This window comes from Carcharodon carcharias, chromosome 3 (genome assembly GCF_017639515.1).
Source record: "Carcharodon carcharias isolate sCarCar2 chromosome 3, sCarCar2.pri, whole genome shotgun sequence".
NCBI lineage: Eukaryota > Metazoa > Chordata > Chondrichthyes > Lamniformes > Lamnidae > Carcharodon > Carcharodon carcharias.
Window position 1 is genome coordinate 182,435,528 of NC_054469.1, and position 25,188 is coordinate 182,460,715.

The following is a 25,188-nucleotide window of genomic DNA, read 5'->3' on the forward strand; positions in this document are numbered from 1 at the left end:
AGAGGCCCCCATGGCAATATAGATATTATTGGGGCGCTGGTGCTATGGACTGGGTGAGATATTATCACAGTGCCAAGCCACTTTATTGGCGAGGTCGGCAACCATCTTCATGCTTTTGCTTGCAGTCATCATCATCATCATCATCCCCCCCCCCCCCCCCCCCCCCACACACACACACACACACACACACACACACACACACACACACACACAACCACCACCACCAAATTGAAAACAGTCAATCTTTTGGGATTGGATTTCTGTTTATACCATGTTTTGTGGGACCTGTTGAGGCCCTGTCCAATAGATATGCCATGCAAATGTATTTACTATGACAGAGGTATATTTGGTAAGATTTCTGGGGATGGGGAAGCTGGGGTTCAGCCAGACAACTCAATTTAAATCAGGACAGTGGTGTATGATGGATGAAATAAATGCCAGTGTGACCTTCGTACCAAGGGAGGAACAGAAATCCAACAGAAACGGATTCTGCCCCCATTCCAGTCCCTTTGAGAGTGCGTGATTTCTATCTCGAGAAGGAACAGATGTTCTGTGCTACAATGTTTTTCAAACCCGTTGCTGTGTTTGCTTTGAGGGAGGGTAGAGGGTAGAAAAGCGAGGAAAGGTTTGCAACTAACCTATTTGGTATCTCGTCTCTGCCCATTCCCCCACTGATTTTACCACCGCTCGCGCTTTTCTTGTGTGGTGCACTCTGAATGTTAGGTTTCTCTTTAACTGAACTTTACAGTGAATTTTGGCAAAAAAGGAAAACCAACACAGTTTACCTTTTGAGCTAAAATTCCTGAGGATATTTTAATGGTGAATAATAAAAAGCTGTGGAGCATGTGATGCCACTATTCCAAAAGGCCATTATAGGTATTAAAAGCAGGATAACATTGGGTTGAAATTGCACATGTACTGCCATATTCTAAATCCTGTTTCAGAAATATTACCAGAATTCTGCTTTGTAATGATCTTTTGGATGCAAGGCATAATTCCCTTTTAAAGTGAAAGGCTTCACTTGCATAACTACATAATAACCAAATCACTGATCAAAAGAAAGCTCCTCAATAATATACTACACAGAGGTGACAGAATTGCCTTTGTTTTCCTGTCAATGCCAGGTCTATGATTATTTTTACATAAAGAATCCTTGCATGGATTTATTTATGTGATACTGCCACAGGATGCATGAGTAGATAAAAGAAAATTTCTGTTTCTGCTTCCTAGTGTGGGGAAAGTCATTGCGGAGTCCAGTGGAATGAAATGAACCCTATCTTTATGGGTTTAATGCAGTTGAATTGCCTAATAGTTTGAGTTAGTAATAATGATGTTGGATTTCTGAAAACAATTCAAAGTAGGGGAGTAGATTTTATTCTAAATGCTGGCTCTAACTTTAACAGGCATGGATGGCAAACATTGAAAATGTAAGCTTTTCCAGTGGTTACCCCTGCTTCCTTAAAGCGCTGCTGCTTTTCCTGGGTACAATTCTTTTGGCAGCGACAGTCCCTGGTACTCCATCTTCACAAGCCCCGAATAAGTGTTTCAGTAGGCTGTGCAATTTTCTTGGGGTGGGCGATCTATCAGTGGAAACAACCCTATTTGCCAGCCTGCACTGCTGTCCATTGGATAAAGATCAATAATAATGTTGTCATCTTCTCACCTCTGCATGTGTGCACACAAAAGGTAATTTTGACTTTGTGCAAAAGGGTACAACATGTGTTAGTGTATTGGCAGCCTGTTGTATATCTCTCACACTTTTTATTTCCATTGTAGGCAATCACACAAAGTAAAAACTAGGTCCAGAATCTAATTTTAGAATTACCATTGCCACACTGGCTGAGGTTAACTAACTTGGCGTGTACCCTCTTGATCTTTATGATTCAGTATTAACCATTGTAAAAGTAAAATCGAGAATATTATCACTTAAATAAAACAGGACTTTAATCACTATTTAGAAAAGAACTACTGAAAAACATTAACAACTCGTGAAGCACCAGACATTTTATCAGCAAATAAACCTAAACATACAAAGATAGATGTGTAGGTATGTATTATAAAATCAGTGCATTTGTAAGCAACCTCTGGGACCACAGTTTTTCATTGCATCTAAGCTAAAAAAACAACTCAGTGAGAATTTAGGGAATATGCAAAATCAGAAACAAGGAAGTCAGTTACTGAAGAAATATAAAACAATCAATCATGATTAATCAGTTAACAGGTTACCAAAAATAACAGTTACTATGGTTTGAGCAGCCATCATGAAATTTCTCTTTGTTAAAAATTTACAGGTTATGCTATACTATATTGTATGAAATTCTTAAACAAAAAACAATTTTAAATGCCTGTAGTCCATTATAAATACCCGGAAGCTGTTTTCTCAATGAGACCGATTCCAGAAATGGGAATATGTGGCTTGGCTTCCCAGGAACTGTAGATATGGCTTGGTATCATTGAAACTACATGGTTCAGAACTGTGGGTAAACTTCGGGGGTTGTGGAGATCACAGGCACTATAAAATGTGGCTCAGGTGCTGTAAATAAGGCTTGGGCCTGCTTCTTTGTCAGAAGTCTACCAATATCTCCATTGCCTTCTAAATCACTAACACCATTGTCACTTCCCTGATTCAGCATTTTGCTGGAAATCTAGATTTTCAGCATCCTCAGTATTTTGCTGTTGGAACAACAAAGTTGCTGATGCTTTTAGGTAGCTGATTACCTATAAATTGAGAACACCTTGATATTTAAATTTGAAAATGAGATATTCCACCTGTACCCAGGTAATAGCTGTGGCTGTTGATTTATCCACGGTTTTTCCATCGACCTTTGATTCTGCAAGTAGATTAATGTAGCTTTGCAAATAGGCTATAATTTATACCACGTTTAGCAAAGAACAGTAATGGAAAAATCAATAACATCTTTTGCTGGCACATTTTACTACACAATCAAGCTATTCCTTGCTGCACGCTCATCTGTAGCCCATAGTTTATTACTTGCTCTCCTGATCAGCACTGCCCTCTCGTGCACTTTTCCTCCAGGTGCTTTTGTGCCAGCCGTGGCCCAGTTGATCACTCTCTCATCTCCAAGTCAAGGTTCTGGGTTCTAGTCCCCTCCAGGACTTTGAGCATAAAAATCTACACTGTCACTTACGTACAGTACTGAGGGAGCCCTGCACTGTTGGAAGTGCCAGCTTTCAGATGAGACATTAAACTGAGGCCCCATCTGCCTGCTCAGGTGGATGTATAAGATTCCACAGCACTATTTTGAAGAAGAGAGCAGGAGAGTTATCCCCTGGTAACCTGGCCAATATTTACCCGCTGATCACATCACAAAAAGCAGATTATCTGGTCTTAATCACATTGCTGTTTGAGGGAGTTTGCTGAGTGCAAATTGGCTGCTGTGTTTCCAATATTACAACAACAACTTCATTTTTAAAAAGAACTTAGTTGGCTGTAAAGCACTTTGAGATGCCGGTGGACATGAAAGGTCCTATATTAAAGCAAGCCTGTCTTTTTTTTTAGCTCCCATAGACTTGTTCACAGTTTTGGGGTCATTATGTTAGTTACATCATGTGCTTAACTGCTTAACACAGAATGCTGTTGAACTTATAACAGGCAGCATTTACAATGTCGCATTAATGTCTTTGTCATGAATTTGTATCTATGGTCCCTCTGCTCTCCACATCTCAAGCTAGGTTGCTTTGAGGATATAAAGAATGAAAAGAAAGCATTTTTGGCGCAAGGAGAGAATACGCTGAGTGTGTGACATGGTCAGGTCACACTCGCACATCACTTAGTGTTAGCCTTCAATGGCATTGGCAAAGCTTTGGAAGCTCGCTGCCAGACTACTCTGTCAGCCAAAGTTGAGTGCCGTAGGGAACACAACCAGAGGAATAGGTAATGGAAATATTTTGCTTATCACCCTGCAGGAAAGAAAAATATGGAAACTTATTTTTCCCCTTTAATTTGTTCACCCCTTTTCTCCTGAAGGCACTGATTGAGTTTTTAAATTTCTGCTTTCAGACTTTGATGCAGGTGATGCCACATTTAGTTCCCATTGTATGTTGCCTAGAGAAGAAGGTGGTGGGCTGCCTCCTGAGGTTTCTTGCAATCCAGTGGACAGTTACCCAAATGGTCATATTTCCTGTTTGAATGGAGAGCAAGTGTATGGTATCACATTATGCCATGAATGATACCACAGCTGTCCTCACTCTGTCCATGCACTTGTACATTTAAAAAAAGTCACTTGATCAGCAGCAGGAACTCTGGCAGTAATTAAATTGGATTAAGTGTCTAACTCTGCCATACACCCAGTGTTGGCAAATTCAGGAATGGTATTGCCTGTTATATAGGAGCAAGTTTCTTATGGTGCTAATGATTTTTGGTTTAAGAGATGTGAATTAGAAACTGAAATTAGGTGCAGGTAAGATGTGAGACATATATGACATATTAGAAACATCTACAGAGTATATTCATAGACGCCTGTTTGCCTCAAATTCAATAACCTGTATTTTTATATTGCCTTTAATAACACATCCCATGGCACGTCACAGGAGTTTATTTCACTATGAAATAAAATGACACCAAGCTACATAAGAAGATATGAAGTCAGATGATCAAAAACTTGGGTCAAAGATGGGGTTTTAAGGAGTACCAAAGGAGGAAAGTGATGTGGATTAGTGGAGAGGCGTGGGAAGGGTATTCCAGAGCTCAGGGCCGAGCAACTGAAGATGCGGCCTTCAATGATGGAGCGATTAAAATTGGGGCTGCTCAGGAGTCCAGAATTAGGTGAGTACACATATCTTGGAGGGTTGTGGGGCTGGAGGAGATTAGAGGTAGGGAGAGATGAGGTCATGGAGGTACATGAAAACAAGGATGGAAATTTTAAAATCAGGACATTGCTTGATTGAGAGCCAATGTAGGTCCATGAGCGCAGGGGTGATAGGTGAACGGGGCTTGGTGCGAGTTAATTAACCGGCAGCCTCTTTGGATGACTTCAAGTTTATGGAGGGTGGAATGTGGTAGACCATCAAGGTGTGCACTGGAGTGGTCCAAAGGTAATGAGGGCATGAATGAGGGTTTCAGCAGCAGATGGGCTGAGACAAGGCGATGTCAGGCATGTTACAGAGGTGGAAATATGCAGTCTTGGTGATGGGCGAATATGTTGTCAGAAGCTCACCTTGGGGTCAAATATAACCCAAGGTTGTGACTAGACTGGTTTAGTCTTGGACTGTTGCCAAGGTGAGTGATGGCGTCAGAGGCTAGGGAATGGACTTTGTCGGATAAGCAGTCTGATAAGTTAGCAACAGTGGAGGAGTCTAGAAAGGTGGTGGTAAGGAAGAGCTGGGTGTTGCCAGTGTACATGTGAAAATTAATTCTGTGCTTTCAAATGATGTCACTGCAGACGGGCAGCATGTAGCTGAGAAGTAGGGAGTCAACGATAGATACTTGGGGGAACAGCAGCTGTGCAGGAAGAGAAGCAATTGCACAGGATTCTCTGGTTACGATTAGATAGATGAGAATTGAGCCAGGTGAGAGCAGTCCCACCCATCTTGACGACATTGGAGGAGGATGGTGTGGACAACCATGTTAAAGGCTGCAGACAGGCCGAGAAAGATGAAGAGAGAGAGTTTATCTTGTCAGTCACACAGGATGCCATTCTTGACTTTGCGAGCCGTTTCATTACAATGAAACCTGATTGGAGGGAATCAAACATGGAGTTCTGGGAAAAATGGGCAGGGATTTGGGAGCCAACAATATGTTCAAGGACTTTGGAGAGGAAAGGAAGGTTGGAGGTGGGGTTGATAGATGGGTAATGACAGCAGATTTATAGGAAGAGGGCCATCACCTGAAGAGATGGAGAACAGTTAAGAATATTAGATCTCATGGGACCAGGAGGGGAAGTTGGATGGTCACTTTAGTAGGAATAAGGTCAAGGGAGCAGAAGGTAGAGTTTGGCTCCTAAGTTATTTCTGGTTTAAAAAATACCAGTAGCTGCAGGCTGGATTTATTTTCCTGGAACAAACAAATCAGTTTGGTACGTTTGAGAAGCTGATTTGGGTGGGTACTAATTCCATTAGTGTATAGTTTAATTTTATGTGATACGTTGGAAAAGAGTTAGTGGTTCAAATTTTAGTTGAACTTGTCAATCTCCCATGATCTTGCATGACAGTCAATAAAGAATCGCCTGGAAAAGTGCTGACCAGTGAGGTCAGAGCACAGGTGTAAGACTGAAGATCCATTTAAAGGAAGGAGCTAGAGTGAGTCTACTTTCCAGGCTGTGGAGCAGTCACCACTCCATAGATCATTACTGTACAGAACCTCAGACTTTCAAATGTTGGATATAGATAACAGCAGACTGGTTAGTATTTTAATTGCAAAGGAAATGCCATGGAATTGTGTACTTGGGCTCCAGAAAAGCTAATTTATCAGGCACTGCCAACAGATTTATTGTGTACTCAACACACGAGTAGGAGGGGTGTGGATTAATTCCTTACTGTATCCAGGGTGCTAATTTTAATGTTTTTTCAGGGTTGATTTACTTCCGAGGTGGATTCAGTTCAGTTTAACTCCACCCTCAATGCCCAGAATCTTGAAATAGAATCTCTGTCAACATATAATGTTGTTTCAAAAAAAAACTTGTCCTAAGTGATCCATAAACTGAAAAAAATGTGGATATATGCATTTGTCAATCCTTTGCTTCCAATTTCTAATCCTGTAAATAGATACTCTTTGTGACTGAAAACCTGCATAAGGCACCTCATGACTTTGAAACGGAAGAAAGTAAATATACATCCTCGAGGGGATACTATTTGAATCCCATAAATCAAGAAAACTGTAGTGTGAATGCCCCTTGAAATCAGCAGAAAACGGTCGTGTTGTAACCCAGAACTCCCTTTAAGTAAAAACAAATGTGGAAATGTGCTTATATTTTCTGCTGTTACACTCTGCAAATTGGAGCAGTTTCTTCCAGAGAGAGAGAAAAAATAACCACAAAAATGTTCAACAAATTACCAAATATTTACCCAGTGAGCTCTCCAGAAAAGAATGCAGTGTATCATTACATAAGAAATCATATCTGTCCAGTTAATTCAAAGCAAAAAGGCTCTATCCATAGCAAGGGTGTCCAAGCTTTCCCTCCCACCCCATCCCGTGGACACACAGATGCATGTCACATGTAAAGTTTAAGCCCGTGTTTCCACTAATTTATATGCATCTCAAATTGTTGATACTGACAGACCTTTGTCATCAGATTTTTAAGATTTATTCCCCAATAACATTACTAAACGGCCTTATCCAAACAAACAAGAGTACAGAAGCTCAAGTCAAACTCAGTTGCTGGACTCCAAGACTTGGATTGTCAGGCCTCTCTGGGTCAGGTTGTCATGGCTAAAGCCCGTAACTATAGTTTAGAAATCTCTGATCTACGTAAATGCTTCCTTTTTATATTTAAAAGAATATCATAAAGGCTGTACATTCAAGTTGTTTTCAAAGTAATAACCTGACAAACAATAATAAATCATACCCTATAGTATTTCATAGCCTGATCATCAGTTATTCTTAATTTGTTAAAGTACAGGATCTCAATTTGGCTTCTGTTCTTTCTAGTTGTGTGACAGGATCAATGAAAGGGAAATAAGCAAAGCACAACTGAATTTGATTTTTTAGTTATCCAAACCTCTAACAGAATTCCACAATAATTTTGAATCTGCATTTTATTATATTTCTACTGGGAAAGTGCATTCTTAGCCAGCATTCTTAACATTTTTCCCAGGCTCCTTGAGCAAGAGTTTAAATATTGTTTAAACCTAATTCTGCAGCCTTAATTTAGTGCTTTTTTAATAGTCTTTCCAAAACAGCTGTATACTTCTCGCCCATAACTTCTACCTCTCAGGATTATAGGTTATAAAGAAAAAAACTGTGTTATAAGACATGACTTGTGCATCAGATTTGCAAATAGCTTTTTTTTTAGTTTTGCTTGGGTTGCAGGCAATATGGAAAATGGCATATTTTAATGCCCACCCCTTTTTGTTAAAGTAATTGTCTGAATTACTTCCCAGGCTACATCAGAGTGCATTGTTGGTTAATCAGGTCACGTGAGCTGGAGTTACATGTAGGCCAAACTGGATTCTGCATTCTGAAGGAAATTAGTGAACTAAAATTCTCTTCCCCGTGAGCAGTGGAGGCTAGGTCATTGAATATATTCAAGGTTGAGTTAAACAGATTCTTTGATAGTCAAGGGCATCTAGGGTTATGGGAGCAGGCAGCAAAGTGGAGTTAAGGCCTCGTTAGATCAGCCATGATCTTATTGACTGGTGGGGCAGGCTTGAGAGTCTGAATAGCCTATTTCTCCTGTTTATGTTCTTGTGAGGCTGGGAGCTGGCTGGGATTGGGCGGGGTGTGGGGTGGTGGGGGCAGTTGTTGCCACTTAGCCTCATGCCAGCCTGGACCCAACTGCTGTCACTCATCCTGCCTGAGGGTGCACTGTGCTGTTGGCCGCTCAATGGAGCTGTCTGTTTCAGTCAGCATGGCGGGGTTGGGGTGGAGGAGGGAGGAGTTGAGCCAGAGCCTAGGTTGGTTGTAGTGAATTGATGTTGGTTTTTTGAACACCACCACTTTGTTCTCTGCTTGTTGAATTACAGCAACAAACAACAATGACCATAGAAAAGTATCACCAAAATGAAATATTGCACATCCCAGCACTTGCTGGAAGCAAAAGCCTGTGGAATTATGAGTGGCATGGACAGAGTAGATAGAAGCTTTTTCCCAGGGTGGAAGAGTCAATTACTAGGGGAGAGGAGAAAACTAGCTAGGTAATGTAATGTGGTACTGAGCCATAAATACTAAAATTTGTTGTCTCTTGAATTTTCTTATTTTTAACTGGAAGGGATCAGCGGTTGGAGGTGCAGTGCAGGGTGCAAGCAGTTATTACAATTGGCCTCCCATTTTCTTAGGTTGGGGAAGAGAAAAATCACTGCAGTCTTCCCTGCTGAAAAATCTTTCATTTGTCAGCATCAATTGGAGACATCTTGGGTTTTCAATTCGGAAGCATAAAGGACATGAACAATGAATTTGTGATGTTTATAGTCTTGGGCATCCCATTAAAGAAGCCACATTAAAGCCGTAGAGAGCCTACAGTATAGATAGATTCACTCTGGAGCAGAGACTTACTTCAGATGCTGGGAATGTTTCCTGTCGAGCTGAAATGGCTCAGCGGAGGTTTCTTAGAGATTTTTAAACTTATGAATTGTTTTGTTTGGGTGAATAGCTAAAGGCAGTGATGGGTAGGGGGGTCATTAATTTTAAAATCCACACTGAAATTGAGAAGGAAAATTAGGATTAATTTCTTCAGAGTTGGACTCCATTGTGTCAGTATGTGGTAAAGGCAGAGATCAATGAATTTTATTAGGAAAAATTGGATAAGTATTTAGAGCAGACAGTGATGATGCAGGGTTGTGGGTGGGAGCAGGGCATTGGGATTGGTTTAGATTACTCTGGTGAAATACTGACACCGGCAAAATGGACTACCTCCTATGGTTGACTGGTCAAGTGCTGCTTTGGTTTCTCTCCACCCCCCCCCCCCCCCCCCCCCCCCCCCCCTTTCCAAAATTCCTTAAATGTTGGTGGGCAGAGAAATGGAGAATGCTGAATTTTAAGCCACTGCTCTATCAGTGAATATTTAAATTGTTTAGATAATGAAATTCCTCCTTTTTATTTTCCTCTTTTCTCGCCCTTTATATGTGTTAGCTTGTAAGTCATGTCTAATGAACCTAGTTGAATTTTTTGAGGAGATAATTAGTGTAGGAGTGTCTGTGGATGTCATGTGGAAAGACTAGAGCAGCAAGTGTGGTTCTCCTTGGAGCAGAGAAGGGTAAGAAGAGATTGGTGTTGAGAGGTATTTTAAATCATGATTGGCTTAATAGAGTAAAGAGAAACTTTTTCCACCCCAGAAGAGTCAGTAATGAAAAGATGCATTTAAGGTGATTGGCTAAAGAATCTGAGGAAGTATTTTTGTTTTTTTACACATTGAGTTGTGAACTGGAATGCACTACCTGAAAGGGTGGTGGAAGCAGATTCAGTAGTAACATTCAAAAATAAATTGGATAAACACTGAAAAGTGATGAGAATTATAGGGCTGTGGAGAAGGAGATGAGGAGAGGGATTAATTCAATAGTTCTACCTACCATATAGCCAGTACAGATTTGATTGACTAAATGGGCTCCTTCTGTGTTGTATCATTCTATGATTCTGTTTTATTTATATGGACTTCCAGAAAGCTAGATTCCACATATCAAATTGTTAACAAAAATGTGAGAACTTGGAATCAGAGGCAACCTTTTGTCTTGAGAGAAGAAATGGATTAGGAGGTAGGAGACAGAGTAGGAGCCAAGCTCAAATTGGCCAGACGTGACTAGTGGTGTCCCTCAGGGACCTATAATAGGGCGCCAACTTTTCACAGTGTTGGATGAAGGAAATAAAGGAATAAAGAGTTTATATCTAAGTTAGTTGATGCAGTAGATAGTGTTTAGATGGGAGGACAAAGTCGTAGAAGGACATTGATAGATTGCCATTGGGGAAAAACTGCAGATGGAGTTCATTGTGGAATAGTTGGGACTCAAGAAAGAAAATTCGCAATATTTTCTAAATGGCGAGAAGCTAGGAAGTGTGGATGAGCAGTGAGATTTAGGCATCCCAGAAATCACTAAAAGCTAGTGTACAGACGCAAAAAATCTTTTAAGAAGCTCATGGAATGTTGGCATTTTCTCGAGAACTGGATGGAATATGCGAGATGGAAGTTATGTTACAGTTGGACTGAACCCTAATAAGATGCCATCTTGAGTACTATGTTCCATTTTGGGCACCATATCTCAGGAATGACATTGACCTTGGAGTGTTGCAGTGCAGATTCACCAGAATGATACCAGCATTAAAAAGGAAAAGTTATGTAGAATTGGCTTGTATTCCCATTAAGGGGGGATGTTTTAAGATGATTACAGAATTTAATAGGTTAGTTAGAGAAGTTATTCCCTCTGGGTAGGAGATTCCGGAACAAAAGAGTATAACTTTCAAATTGGACTAGGCTGTTCAAGGTTGATGTCAGGTAGCACTCCTTCATACAAAGGGTAGCAGAAATCTGGAAAACACCCTCTTCTGGGGTGGAAACAGTTTCTCTGTACTTTATTAAGCCATTCATGATTTAAAATACCTCTAAACATCAATCTCCTCTTACCTTTCTCTGCTCCAACGAGAACCACCCTAGCTGCTCTAGTCTTCCACATGACATCCATAGACAATCCCACGTAATTACCTCCTCAAAAAATTCAACTAGGTTCATTAGACATGACTTAAGAACTAACGCTTGTATGTAAAGGGCAAGAAAGAAAAGAGGAAAGAAGAATGGAGGAACTTCATTAAAAGTTACAAAACTGAGATTGCCTAACAAAAATCTATCAATAATATTCAAGATTAGGGAACCACAGCAGGTGTTGATGAGCATTTTGACATAGATGAGCCATGATCTAACTGAATGATTGTCCAGGTTCAAGGGGCTGACTGGCCTACTGCTGTCCATTACAGGCAGCATGCATAAGAACATAGGGACAAAAGTAGGCCATTCAGCCCCTTGAAACTGGTCCGTCGTTCAGATCACAGCTCATCTGTGTCATCAGTTGCATTGAGATTAGTATGGTTGGAGTCACAGTTTGTATTTACAAGACACACACTTCATAATCTTAGGCAGTGTAAGAAAAAATAGAGTGCAGAGGATGAGAATGAAAGCAGACAAGGGGAAAGAAAAACATAGGTCTGAACTTCTCATACAATCTCCACAGTGAAGAATTCCAGATACAGGATATCTGTAATATTGTCTGCAAGCAAGGAGAAGATAAAGTTAGTTGAAATGCAAATTGCAAGCTTATTGGGTTTGCTCTCTTGCTTAATTAGTACTAAACTGGAGATGAAAACTGCATCTAATTATGTGCCAGAATCATATGTTTTTTGGACCAAATTTGGGAGTCTGAGGATCAATCTGACCAGTTGACTCCAGGGTTGCTGCCACCTGCCCAAGACACACACATTAGGAGCCAGTGGCTCTAACCTCAATAGGTTCAATATAAAAGTGCATCTGACTACGGATCAGAAGATTCCAGGTTCAACCCCTGGCTGGCTTGAGGGCAAAGCTCTTAAAAATAGTTCACAAACTCCAGTTAAAGTTGAGGAAAACATCTCTTTCGATGCTGCACCTTTCTGAGGGGAAGGAGTTGTTGAGTTGAATTTGAAAATGCAGATCATTGTGAAAACACACGGGGAAAACGATAACCCTCAAGGTTGAACCCTCAGATATCATTGAAAATGTAAAAGCTAAGATCCAGGACAAGGAAGGTATTCCCCCTGATTAGCAGTGTCTTATCTTTGCTGGAAAGCAGTTGGAGGATGGCCATTCACTCTCTGATTACAACATTCAAAAGGAATCAACTTTGCACCTTGTATTGAGACTTCGTGGTGGTGCCAAGAAGAGGAAGAAGTCGCTTTACATCACACCAAAGAAAAACCAGCATAAGAGGACGAAGGTCAAGCTTGCTGTCTTAAATATTACAAGGTTGATGAATATGGGAAAATCTATTGTCTGCGGTGTGAATGTCCCTCTGAGAAGTGTGGTGCTGGTTTATTCCAGGCCAGTCATTTCAATAGGCAATACTGTGAGAAAAAAAATAAAAACAAAAAAACTGCGGATGCTGGAAATCCAAAACAAAAACAGAATTACCTGGAAAAACTCAGCGGGTCTGGCAGCATCGGCGGAGAAGAAAAGAGTTGACGTTTCGAGTCCTCATGACCCTTCGACAGAACTTGAGTTCGAGTCCAAGAAAGAGTTGAAATATAAGCTGGTTTAAAGTGTGTGTGTGGGGGGCGGAGAGATAGAGAGACAGAGAGGTGGGGGGGGTGGAGGGTGTGGTTGTAGGGACAAACAAGCAGTGATAGAAGCAGATCATCAAAAGATGTCAACGACAATAGTACAATAGAACACATAGGTGTTAAAATTAAAGTTGGTGATATTATCTAAATGAATGTGCTAATTAAGAATGGATGGTAGGGCACTCAAGGTGTAGCTCTAGTGGGTTTTTTTTATATAATGGAAATAGGTGGGAAAAGGAAAATCTTTATAATTTATTGGAAAAAAAAGAAGGGGGAAACAGAAAGGGGGTGGGGATGGGGGAGGGAGCTCACGACCTAAAGTTGTTGAATTCAATATTCAGTCCGGAAGGCTGTAAAGTCCCTAGTCGGAAGATGAGGTGTTGTTCCTCCAATTTGCGTTGGGCTTCACTGGAACAATGCAGCAAGCCAAGGACAGACATGTGGGCAAGAGAGCAGGGTGGAGTGTTAAAATGGCAAGCGACAGGGAGGTTTGGGTCATTCTTGCGGACAGACCGCAGGTGTTCTGCAAAGCGGTCGCCCAGTTTACGTTTGGTCTCTCCAATGTAGAGGAGACCACATTGGGAGCAACGAATGCAGTAGACTAAGTTGGGGGAAATGCAAGTGAAATGCTGCTTCACTTGAAAGGAGTGTTTGGGTCCTTGGACGGTGAGGAGAGAGGAAGTGAAGGGGCAGGTGTTGCATCTTTTGCGTGGGCATGGGGTTGTGCCTCCTATGGACCCAAACACTCCTTTCAAGTGAAGCAGCATTTCACTTGCATTTCCCCCAACTTAGTCTACTGCATTCGTTGCTCCCAATGTGGTCTCCTCTACATTGGAGAGACCAAACGTAAACTGGGCGACCGCTTTGCAGAACACCTGTGGTCTGTCCGCAAGAATGACCCAAACCTCCCTGTCGCTTGCCATTTTAACACTCCACCCTGCTCTCTTGCCCACATGTCTGTCCTTGGCTTGCTGCATTGTTCCAGTGAAGCCCAACGCAAACTGGAGGAACAACACCTCATCTTCCGACTAGGGACTTTACAGCCTTCCGGACTGAATATTGAATTCAACAACTTTAGGTCGTGAGCTCCCTCCCCCATCCCCACCCCCTTTCTGTTTCCCCCTTCTTTTTTTTTCCAATAAATTATAAAGATTTTCCTTTTCCCACCTATTTCCATTATATAAAAAAAACCCACTAGAGCTATACCTTGAGTGCCCTACCATCCATTCTTAATTAGCACATTCGTTTAGATAATATCACCAACTTTAACTTTAACACCTATGTGTTCTATTGTACTATTGTCGTTGACATCTTTTGATGATCTGCTTCTATCACTGCTTGTTCGTCCCTACAACCACACCAACCCCCTCCACCTCTCTGTCTCTCTATCTCTCCGCCCCCCACACACACACCTCAAACCTTAAATATTTCAGCTCTATCCTGGACTCGAACTCAAGTTCTGTCGAAGGGTCATGAGGACTCGAAACGTCAACTCTTTTCTTCTCCGCCGATGCTGCCAGACCTGCTGAGTTTTTCCAGGTAATTCAATACTGTGAGAAGTGCTGTCTGACATACTGCTTCAACAAGGCTGAAGATGCATAATTAAACTGTTTATAATAAACTATGCTGGAAAATGAAAAATAAAGTAAAAGCAGTTTTACATATGCAGTGAAGCATATGTTGCTGCTTATTCAGATTGCAGGAGATTGTCCACTGGCGTTTGTACTGCTCAGTCCATAGCAGAACTGTGGATTATGATCCTTCGGCTGTTTTCCTGTGCTAAAGGACTGTATAATATATATGCAAAGTGTAGTTGGAAAACCTATGGCTGTACTTCTGGCAGCAGGATAAAAGAGTCAAACTAAATTATTTCAACTCTCGGGGCCAATCATGTAAATGGGTCTCCCAGAATCCACTTTGACCAAGCAGCAATAGAAAACAGCGCAATGGGGATTTGACAAGAGTGTAACACACAGAAAGAAACCACCTTGAAACACATTTTTAACTGAAATGAGTAATAGGATATAGCATAGAGATTGGCTGTCTGATCTGAGCCTGTGTTTTTTGCTGAGGCTCCTCATTAAATCTCATTTTCCTGACCTCTTTCCCACCACCCCCCTCCTGCCCCACCATTACCCATTGACATTCCTCTTTCGAATTTTTTTTCAAAGAAAATTATGGACTTGCTTTAACAGTGGTTTTGTCACAGAGACTGGCATATTGTAACAGCTCTCTGAGCATCAAACTTTTTTTTAAACTTTCCCTTTAATTCTTTATAGAAAAAGTTAATTTCCAGAATTTGCCTTTTGTTTTGGTTAATTAGATTTTTAATGGCAATTGTTGAAATTGCTCTATTTATGTATATTTGATCTAAACCAGAGTCATGATCAAAATTGAATTTCAAATCATTGCTGATTTTACATGGCTGTGAGCTTTTTTTTGATATGTGATCTGAAGGGTTTGTGGTCTTTGCTTTTCCTGTCAATCTCAGATCTGCGGAATGCTCTGCAGTCACTGTGTGTTACAGTCTAGCTTCTGTTGCCTTGGTTTTGCAGACCAAATAAAAGCGAGCAATACTGGGCATCAAGTTTTATCCAGCTATTGGTGAGCGAGAACTGCAAACAGAACAGGCAAGGGAGAAAGCGAGTTGTTGGTCACTGATTTTAAAACCAGAATGGGATTGGCAGACTCTGAAGATGGAGCTCGTTTATGATTCTCAAGATGTAAGTCGTCAGACCAGTGGACTGTGCAAATATAGATTTTTCAATTTACAAATGACTCTACCTTGTCTCTGTGCATGTTTCTTTTCCCCCCAATAATGAGTTCCAAACTTGCATTCATCAGTGCTCCTTTAGAGAGTTCGTGTAAAATAGTTAAACATTGGAATCATGTGAAAATAATAAAGCAGAAAAAGAATTGGCAAATGCACATTTAGTTTACAGTGACTGCCTTGATCTGTAGAGCACTAGCTAACTGCAGTGCTATCCTATACCATTAAGGAAAAGCAATCAACTAAGTCACTAATCCTAACTGAAAACTTTAAAAAAAAACTCCATCTTGCCAACATTTTTCATACCATCTATAAATTTTGTTTTATTTTGGGGACACCATTTCAGTGACTTACAATATGAATGATTGGATCTGTCACCCAGGTTAATTTCAAAGAAGCAGAACTTGGACCTGTGTGTCACAAAACCCAGAAAATGTTGGAATGAGAGGGATTGGGGAAGGGAATTCATGTTTAGCTAGTTTTTAATTCTTTAAATTCCAGATTAATACATTTCTTGCCTGTAGCCGAACACTACCTGGTGATATCTAAGTAAGTGAGAGAAATTAAAGTATTGTGTATTCAGGAATAAACCTGGTTAACATTAACCTACTGCTGTAATAGCTTTTCTAAGATCCATAAAATCAGCAGGAAAGTTTGCTGCTCAATACCTGCCTTCAATAATCATGATTGCAGTCTGGCATTAACTGAGGGCATAAGATGAAAACCTGAGCTTTTAAAAATTATGCACTAACATAAGCAGCTCATACAATTGCTGTTTTTATATTTGTCTGCTAATTTTCTTGAAGGGACCTCTTTCTGATCTTTCCTGATTTTTGTCTTTTCTCCTTGATAACACTCTCCTCTTCCCCATGAGACAAAATAAAATTATTAAAGATATTAAAACTGTAGAGCCAATGTGAAAATAGAATGGTTACAGCACAGGAGACGGCTCTTCGGCCCACTCTGTCTGTGCCTGTTTTGTATCTCTCAATAGGACAACCCCCTCATCCCAGGGATCAATTTAGTGAACTTTTTGCTGTACTACCTCCAATGCAATATATTCTTCCTTAAATGTGAAGACCAAAACACAGGATTCCAGATGTGGCCTCACCAAACTTTGTTCAATCGCAGCGACACTTTATACTTGTATTCCAATCTCCTTGCAATAAAGGCCAACATGCCATTTGTCTTCCTAAATGGTTGCTGCACCTGCATTCTAAGTTTCTGCATTCCTTGTACAAAAAATTCTGCTTTTCTATTCTAACGACCAAGGTGAATATCTTCACACTTCTCTACATTATATTCCATCTGCCATCTTCTTACTCACTTAACCAGCTTTTATTCCTTTGTGAACCCTTAGTGTCCCCCTCATAGCTTACTTTCCTACCTGGCTTTGTATCATCAGCAAGCTTGGATACCCTACATTTGGTTCCTTCATCTAAGATATAGATTATAAATAACTGAGGCCCCAACATTGATTCCCCACTAGTAACGCTATGTTAATGGCCCATTTATTTCTACTTGTTTCCTATCTTTTAATCAATCCAGTTTGTAGTTGGTGGCACACTCACCTCTGCATCACAAGGTTCCGGGTTTAGGTTCCACCCCAAGGCTTGAGCACAAAAATCAAGGAGATACTTCAGTGCAGCACTGACTGAGCACTACACTGTCAGAGATGCTGTCTTTCAGATGAGACGTTAAACCGAGGCCCCATCTGCCTGCTCGAGTGGAGGTAAAAGATCCCATGGCGCTATTTTGAAGAGCAAGGGAGTTATCCCTGGGGCCCTGGCCAGTAATTATCCCTTAATCAACATCAGATTATCTTGTTATTATTGCATCACTGCTTGTGGGAATTTGTTTTGTGTTTCCTACATTTTCCAGGCACAACACTTCAAAGAATAATTCATTGGCTATAAAATACTTTGAGGCATCCAATAATAGTGAAAAGCACTGCAAGTCTTACTCTTTTCTCTATCAGTGCTAATATATTAGCCCAACCCCCTGGGTCTTTATGTTGTGCATTAACTTTTTATGTGCCAATTTTGAAAATCCAAATATACTGCATTCACTGATTTCCCTTTATCTACCCTGCTAGTTTCATTCTCAAAAAACTTCTCTGGATTTGTCAAACACAGTTTCTCTTTCACTCTGAAGAAGAGTCATAAGGGCTCAAAAAGTTAACTCTCTTTCTCTCTCCACAGATACTGCCAGACCTGCTAAGTTTTTCCAAAGTTTTCTGTTTTATTTCTTTCACCTGCCTGATCAGTCTAATAACAAAGTGGTCACATTATAGCACTTGGAACACAATACACAATGTTAGAAAGCTGCACTTTGGTTAAGGTCACAAAACAACATACCCTATCGCTAATGGGATTAATTTCCTCTGAATACTATTCTTCCTGCAGCAATTAATGAGTTTAAGTTGCTTTGTGAACTTTTTGGACAATCATTAAATCAGTGTACTGAAAATAGCATACAGGAAATTAAACACAAGAGTTGTACTGTAAGAGCCCATTATTATTGCCATCTTAGGGAGTTGATTTTGAATTCTGTTGCTCAGCTTTACCAAATGTAGTACAAAGTCTTATTCAATCTGTGAATTTAGTGGTGAAGGTTCCCTTTTTTAGAGCATTTGTTTGCTTGTCTCATCAGGTCATGAACATAAGAGCAGAGGAAATGGAACTTATGTGTTCAGTGTTGTTCTTCTTGTTCCTGGGTCAGCTATGACACTGGTTAAAGTTCCCTCTACTCTGACCTGTAAGCGCGCAATATCCCAAATGCAATCAGCACCATTCTTGAGTTTCTTTCCTACTTCCTACACCAGCCACTATTAAGACTGCTCTTATAGCATAGTAGCCAAATTACAGCAATTTGTGCCAAATGTAGGCAATTTTCTGTTCCTATCAGGAATTGGCTATATGAAGTTCATTTCAAGTATGACCTTGCAACTGGCAGAGAGCGGATGGTTTAAGAAAGACTTGCACATCCGTAGAGGGCAGTAGGAAGAAGAGTAGGTCATTCAACCCCTCAAGTCTGTTCTACAATTGTCAGATCATGGCTGATCTGTATCTTAGAATCAGGGAGGATTAATGGAGTTATTTTCCTAAATACCTTTGCCTAACAATCTGTCAATGTCAGCTTTGAATTTTTGGATTAAATGTAGCTTCAGCAGATTTTTGGAAGGAGAGTTCCAGATTTCTACAACCCTTTGTGTGAATTAGTGCTTCCTGTAATTTTAATGCCCCTTGATCTAAACTCCTTCACCCGAGGAAATAGTTCCTCCCTATCCACCCTATCAAATCCTTTACTTGTCTTAAATGGATCACCCCTTAATCATCATCTATGCTCAAAGGAAGATAAGACCAGCCTCTGCAACCTATCCTCAAGAAATACTGCACTGCATTCCCTTCAAGACCATTATATCTTTCCTCAGATGTAGTACTCAGAACTGAATGCAGTACTCCAGATGTGGACCAATCAGAACCTTATGCAACTGTAGCATAACCTCCATTCCATTGTATTCCAGTCCCCTTGAGTTAAAAGCTAAGATTCCATTAAACTTTTAAGTTACTTTTCATAGCTGCAGTCCACTAATTTTATGTTAACTCTATGTGGACCCCTAAATTCTCCCCGCTTCTCTATGGTTCCCTCCCTCTTGCCATTTGGGAAATAATTTGACCACTTTTTAGGTCCAAAGTGGATGATCACATACCTAGAGGAGGGGGAAACAAAGCAGAACTTGAACTTGTACATTGGGCAAACCTAAAGGGTGATATGCACCAAAATAATAATAGGGCGGGGAAGGAAACTGCATTAGAAAGAACAGTTACTCCTGCCACCAACTGAAAGTGCAGCAGAAACAGTTGTAACTGCACACTTGACCCACACTGCAGCCACTGGCACATGCGCAACTGTACCTGATGTTGGCAGTAGGATGGAATTTTTCTATGTCCAAATTACTGTATGAAATCTGGTTTTGTAAAGCTGCCTATTTACATCACAATTGATTAATGTTAGTGCTGTGATTGGCAGTAGATGTGTTATTAAAGCTCTGCAATGATATCAAGGTAGAGAAACGGCTGCAGCTTCAGAGTCAAAGCCCACGCGCACACACTCTCTCCCTCTCACGCACACAAACTCTGTCGCGTACACCCGCACACACACACTCTCTCTCTCATGCATGCACGCACACACACACTCTCACTCTCGTACACACACACTCTCGTACATACACACACACTCGTGTACTCACACATTAACACCCACACACACTCTTGTACACTCGTACACACGCTTTCGTGTACACACGCTCTCATGCATGCACACCCTCTCACTCTCGTGCACTTTCTCATGCACGCTCTTAACCAATTAACTTGCCACAGCCCATAATAAATCAGACAATGAAAATACAGAAAATAAATCAATTTATTTAAATGCTATTTTTCTCCTTGCATGTTAAGCCTTTGTGCAGGGAGCCCCTCACAGGTAGATCCATTTGATGATAATTGGACTCTTAATCCCAGGAACAGTACTTCAAATCCTGCATGAAATTATGAAGTATTTTATTCAAAATACTTTTCTTTAATTTTTTTTAAGTAAAAATCTATGTCAATTCTCTATATTGCAAGTTGGGAATCTCATATACTGATATTTCCTGATTATATATCTTCAGCATTCACTGAATCAGAAGCATGTTTTACAGAGGAGCAATTGATAAATGATAAGTAATGTGGATACAAGAACTTGGAAATGGTTAAGGAACTGCTTGGACCCAAAAACGGATAACTTGAACTTTATTGTTTGTATGTGTCAAGCCAACATGTTTGTTTTAATGCATCAGCTGACGCTCTGATACTGACACTGAGACTGCAACTAAATATGTGCAGGAAATAAGTGTTGCAGCACAAATAAAGACAACCAAGTCATATAGCACTAATAGCATACCAAAAATGCTAAATAATCACAGGGCAAAATAGGGGGGGAAAATAAATACAATAATTATCACTAGAGAAAAACTACTAGGGAAGCTAACGGGGCTAAAGGTCAATAAGTCACCCGGACCTGATGGGTTGCTTCCTAGGATATTAAAGGAAATAGCTGCAGAGATAGTGGATGCACCGGTAATAATCTTCCAAGAACCTTTAAATTCTGGAGAAGTCCCAGAGGATTGGAAAACTGTCAATGTAACACCTGTATTCAAAAAGGGAGGGAGACAAAAATTGGGTAACTATAGGCCAGTTAACATCTGTCATTGGGAAAATGTTGGAGTCTATTATAAAGGATGTAATAGCAGAGCATTTAGAAATGCATAACCTAATCAAGCAGAGTCAGCATGGCTTCATGAAGGGGAAATCATGACTGACAAATTTATTAGAATTCTTTGAGGAGGTAACAAGCAGGATAGATAAAGGAGAACCAGTAGATGTAATATATTTAGATTTCCAAAAGGCACTCGATAAGGTACCATACATAAAGCTACTTAATATAAGAGCCTGTGGTGTTGGGGGTAGTACATTAGTCTGGACAGAGGACTGGCTAACTAATAGAAGACAGAGAGTTGAGATATGGGGTAGCATTTTCAGGATGGCAGCTTGTAACTAGTGGAGTGCCACAGGGATCAGTGCTGGGGCCAAAATTATTTACAATATATATTAATGACTTGGATGAGGGAAATGAATGTACTATCGCCAAATTTGTGGATGGCACAAAAATAGGTGGGAAGGCAAGTGATGAGGATGACACAAAGAGGGATATAGACAGGTTAAGTGAGTGGGCGAAAATGTGGTAGATGGAATATGATGCGGGAAAGTGTGAGGTTATGCACTTTGGCGGGAAGGATAGAGCTGAATATTATTTAAATGGAGAAAGACTGAAAAAAGCTGCAGCACAGAGGATTTCGGGGTTCTCGTGCATGAATCACAAAAAGCTAGCATATAAGTTCAGATAATCGGGAAGGCGAATCAAATGTTGGTCTTTATTTCAAAGGGAATGGAGTATAAAAATAGGGAAATCTTGCTAAAACTATACAAGGCACTAGTTAGACCACACCTCAAATTCTATGAACAGTTTTGGTCCCCTTATCTAAGGAAAGATAGACTGGCATTGGAGGCAGCCCAGAGAAGGTTCACTAGGTTGATCCCAGGCATGGAGAGATTTTCTTATGAGGAGAGGTTAAGTCGGTTGAGCCTGTGCTCATTGGAGTTCAGAAGAATGAGAAGCAACCTTATTGAAAGATATAAGATTCTTAGGGGGCTTGACAGGGTAGATGCTGAGAGGTTGTTTCCCCTTGTGGGAGTGTCTAGGACCAGAGGACATGATCTCAGAGTATGGGGGTGCTCATTTAAAACAGATGAGGAGGAATTTCTTGTCTCAGGATAGTCAATCCATGGAATTCTTTACCTCCGAGGGCTGAGGAGGCTGGATCGTTAAGTATATTCAAGGCTGAGATAGACAGATCTTTACTCAGTAAGGGAATGAAGTGTTATGGGGAAAAGGCAGGAAAGTGGAGTTGAGGATTATCAGATCAGCCATGATCTCATTGAATGGCAGATCAGTCGATGGGTCAAATGGCCTACTTTTACCCCTGTGTCTTATTGTCATATCCTTTGATCCTGCTCTCCCTCCCCCCACTCCCTGACTCAGATCATGGTTGAACTTCGACATAAGCTCTACTTTCCAACCCTTTCTCCATTTACCTCACTGCCGAAAAATCTGTCTCGTTCTTGAATGTACCCAGTGGCTGAGCATCCACAGCCATCTGTGGTAAACAATTCCAAAGATTCACAAGCCCTTGAGTGAAAAAACACTCATCTTAGTCTTAAAACTCCATATCCTGAGAGTGACTTCCTACTTTTAGACTCTTCAGCCAAGAGGAACAGCCTCTCAGCATCTACCTAGTTAAGCCTTTTAAAAGTATTTGTTCCAATGAGACCACCTCAAATTCTACAAAACTTCAGAATAAAGGCCCAACCGACTCAATCTCTCGTTGAGTACAAGAATCAATCTAGTGAACTTTTGTTGCACCCCATATAAGCCAGTGATCTTTCTTGGGTAAGGAGATCAAAGGTCCCCAGAGTCATGGTCTCATCAAATCCTGAAATCGTTGCAGTAAGACTTCCCTACTGTTATATGCCAACCCCTTTGCAATAAAAGCTAACATATCAGTTGCCTTCCTAATTCCTTACTGTACCTACATGTTTCTGTGTTTCTTGTCAAGAACACCCAAATCCCTCTGATTACCAACATTTAATAGTGTCTCACCTTTTGAAATTCCTCCTTCCAAAATGGATAATTTCACAATTCCCCACATGATATTCCATCATCTGCCATCATCTTACTTGAACATTTCGCCAATTTATATCCTTTTGCTACCTTTTACGTCATTCTCGTCATAATTTCTCACCTAACTTTGTTTCATCGGCGAATTTGGATGCATTGCACTGGGTCCTCTCATCTAAGGCATTGATATATATTGTAGATAGCTGAAGGTCAAGCACTGATTCTTGCGGCACCCCACTAGTTAAACCATTGCATCCCAAAAATGACCAGTTTATTCCTATTCTGTTTTCTTTCCTCAACGTGCTAGTTGAGAAACCTGCGAATGGGCTCTCTACTGCAAGCCTGCCTTCACTGGTCGTTATATGCATTGGAGTTCTTACAGCATCACACGCTATAAGATTGGCCTTAACGGCAACAGCGTAAATAGGGTTGGAGCCATTTACTCACAGTGCAAGCTTGATGCTGAAATAGGGTGCATCAAATCAGGATAATGCCGACCCCGATCAGATCATTTCTCACTGTATATCACACAAATTCATGAATGGGCTTTCAGTCCTGAAGAGTGTCCAGTTCACCTCAGATTACCCAGTGTGTCCACAGTTTGAACAACAGATGAAGCTAGCCGGTTCACGCTGCTACTTTGTAGTAACAAAATGAGTGATGTCCTCCACTAATAGGATGCTGCAATCAAGCCAAAAATATGTTCTGCCTACCACAAATGATTAATGTGGTGTATGAATTTCAGTGCTGGTGTGATGCCAGTTATGTAGGCCATTCGCCCCAATGCCTGGTGGATCATATCAAATAGTACGTCCCTTCAGCTGTTCGCAAAAGGTAGAGCACTGACCGTACTCAACCAGCCCGTGCATGCAAAACTCAACATAGTGGCCAACATTAGATGTAATTCTGCATTTGGACAGGACTTACTAAACAATCCTGACTGTGCAAAGAACTACACTCAGATTATCAGTCCAGGCTTGCATTGTGGCTCACTAATATGTGCTAGAAGCTACGTATATTTATACGCAGGGCCCTGTCTTTGCGAACAGAATATCCAGGCATTGTGCCTTTTTCAAGTAAACAAATACTTGGGGGACAACTGTTCCCTGGTGCATTCCCCATGGCAATACCTCGACTGACCATGGTCGACTTGCTTGGTTTGAATTTAAACAACATGGGGGCATAACCGTTCCCTGGTGCATTCTCCATGGCAACGTTTAAACCAATCAGAGCCCTCTTGCCAACCAATCAGCACCCTTTTCTCATAAAGTATAAATTCTTGTCCCCTTTGAAACTTGGTATTCTTGCAGTCCTGATGAATACAAGACGAAAAGCTTTGACAGCATGTCTCTTTGTTTCAGCAATACTGTTTTCTCTCTGTTAACCAATCCTCAGCCCATGCTAACATGTTTTCCGCGATCCTGTGAGCCTTTATCCCTGTAACCACTCATCTTATCAAAAGGCTTTTGAAAATCCAAATTTATTACATCCACTGGTTCCTCCTTATTTGTTCTGTTAGTTACATGCTCAAAAGATTTGTGAAACCTGATTTTTGTACCCAAGCATGTTTTGCAATTCTAGTGTGTCCACATTTGAGACATGAAACTTTTATGTACAGCAGGAGGAGGGAGGCTTATAAATAAGTTTGTGCTGCTAGGATCTTTTAATGTTGTAGCAAAGGATGAGTGCCATGGAGTTTGAGTTCTTTTTTGATGAAGCTACAGAGTTTGAAGTATCCAAGATCAATGAGAAGTGCAGTATGTCTGATTGTATGGCAGCTGGTACATGGTCTAGTTAGTTGCAATTGAAACGTGACTGTTGATAGCATTGTGAAGGTAAAAGCCAAGGAAGAGACCTTGGGTTCCAAAATAACTGATGGAATCTATGACACCTACAGTTAGCAGGGTGTGAGAATCAATGTTAATGCTGCATCTAATCGATTTTATGCTCTGTCCTTTGTGGTTAGTAGAGTTGATTTCTTCAGTTGCATTAGTCCTTTCTTGCACTGTACCAGATTTCAAAGTAGTTCATTGGATTAGGATACAGATGCAACATTAAATGATTTGGGATATTGTGATCATGAGTGTGAAAGGCACTGTATGAATACCAATTCCCCCATGTGCTTTTAGTGAAAACTACATGTCACATTCCTCCTGACTCTAATTTGGGCTTAGTTTAAGCAGTGAGTTTAGTTCATATCTATTACATTTATACAGTAACTTTGCTCCAT

General features: G+C 40.7%; 1 protein-coding gene across 9 annotated transcripts in view; it reads left to right on the top strand.

Annotated features, from left to right (window-relative positions):
- Positions 1-25,188, top strand: part of atxn1a (ataxin 1a) — a 439,854-nt gene that overhangs the window by 311,836 nt on the left and 102,830 nt on the right. The gene's annotated exons all lie outside the window — the stretch shown is intronic.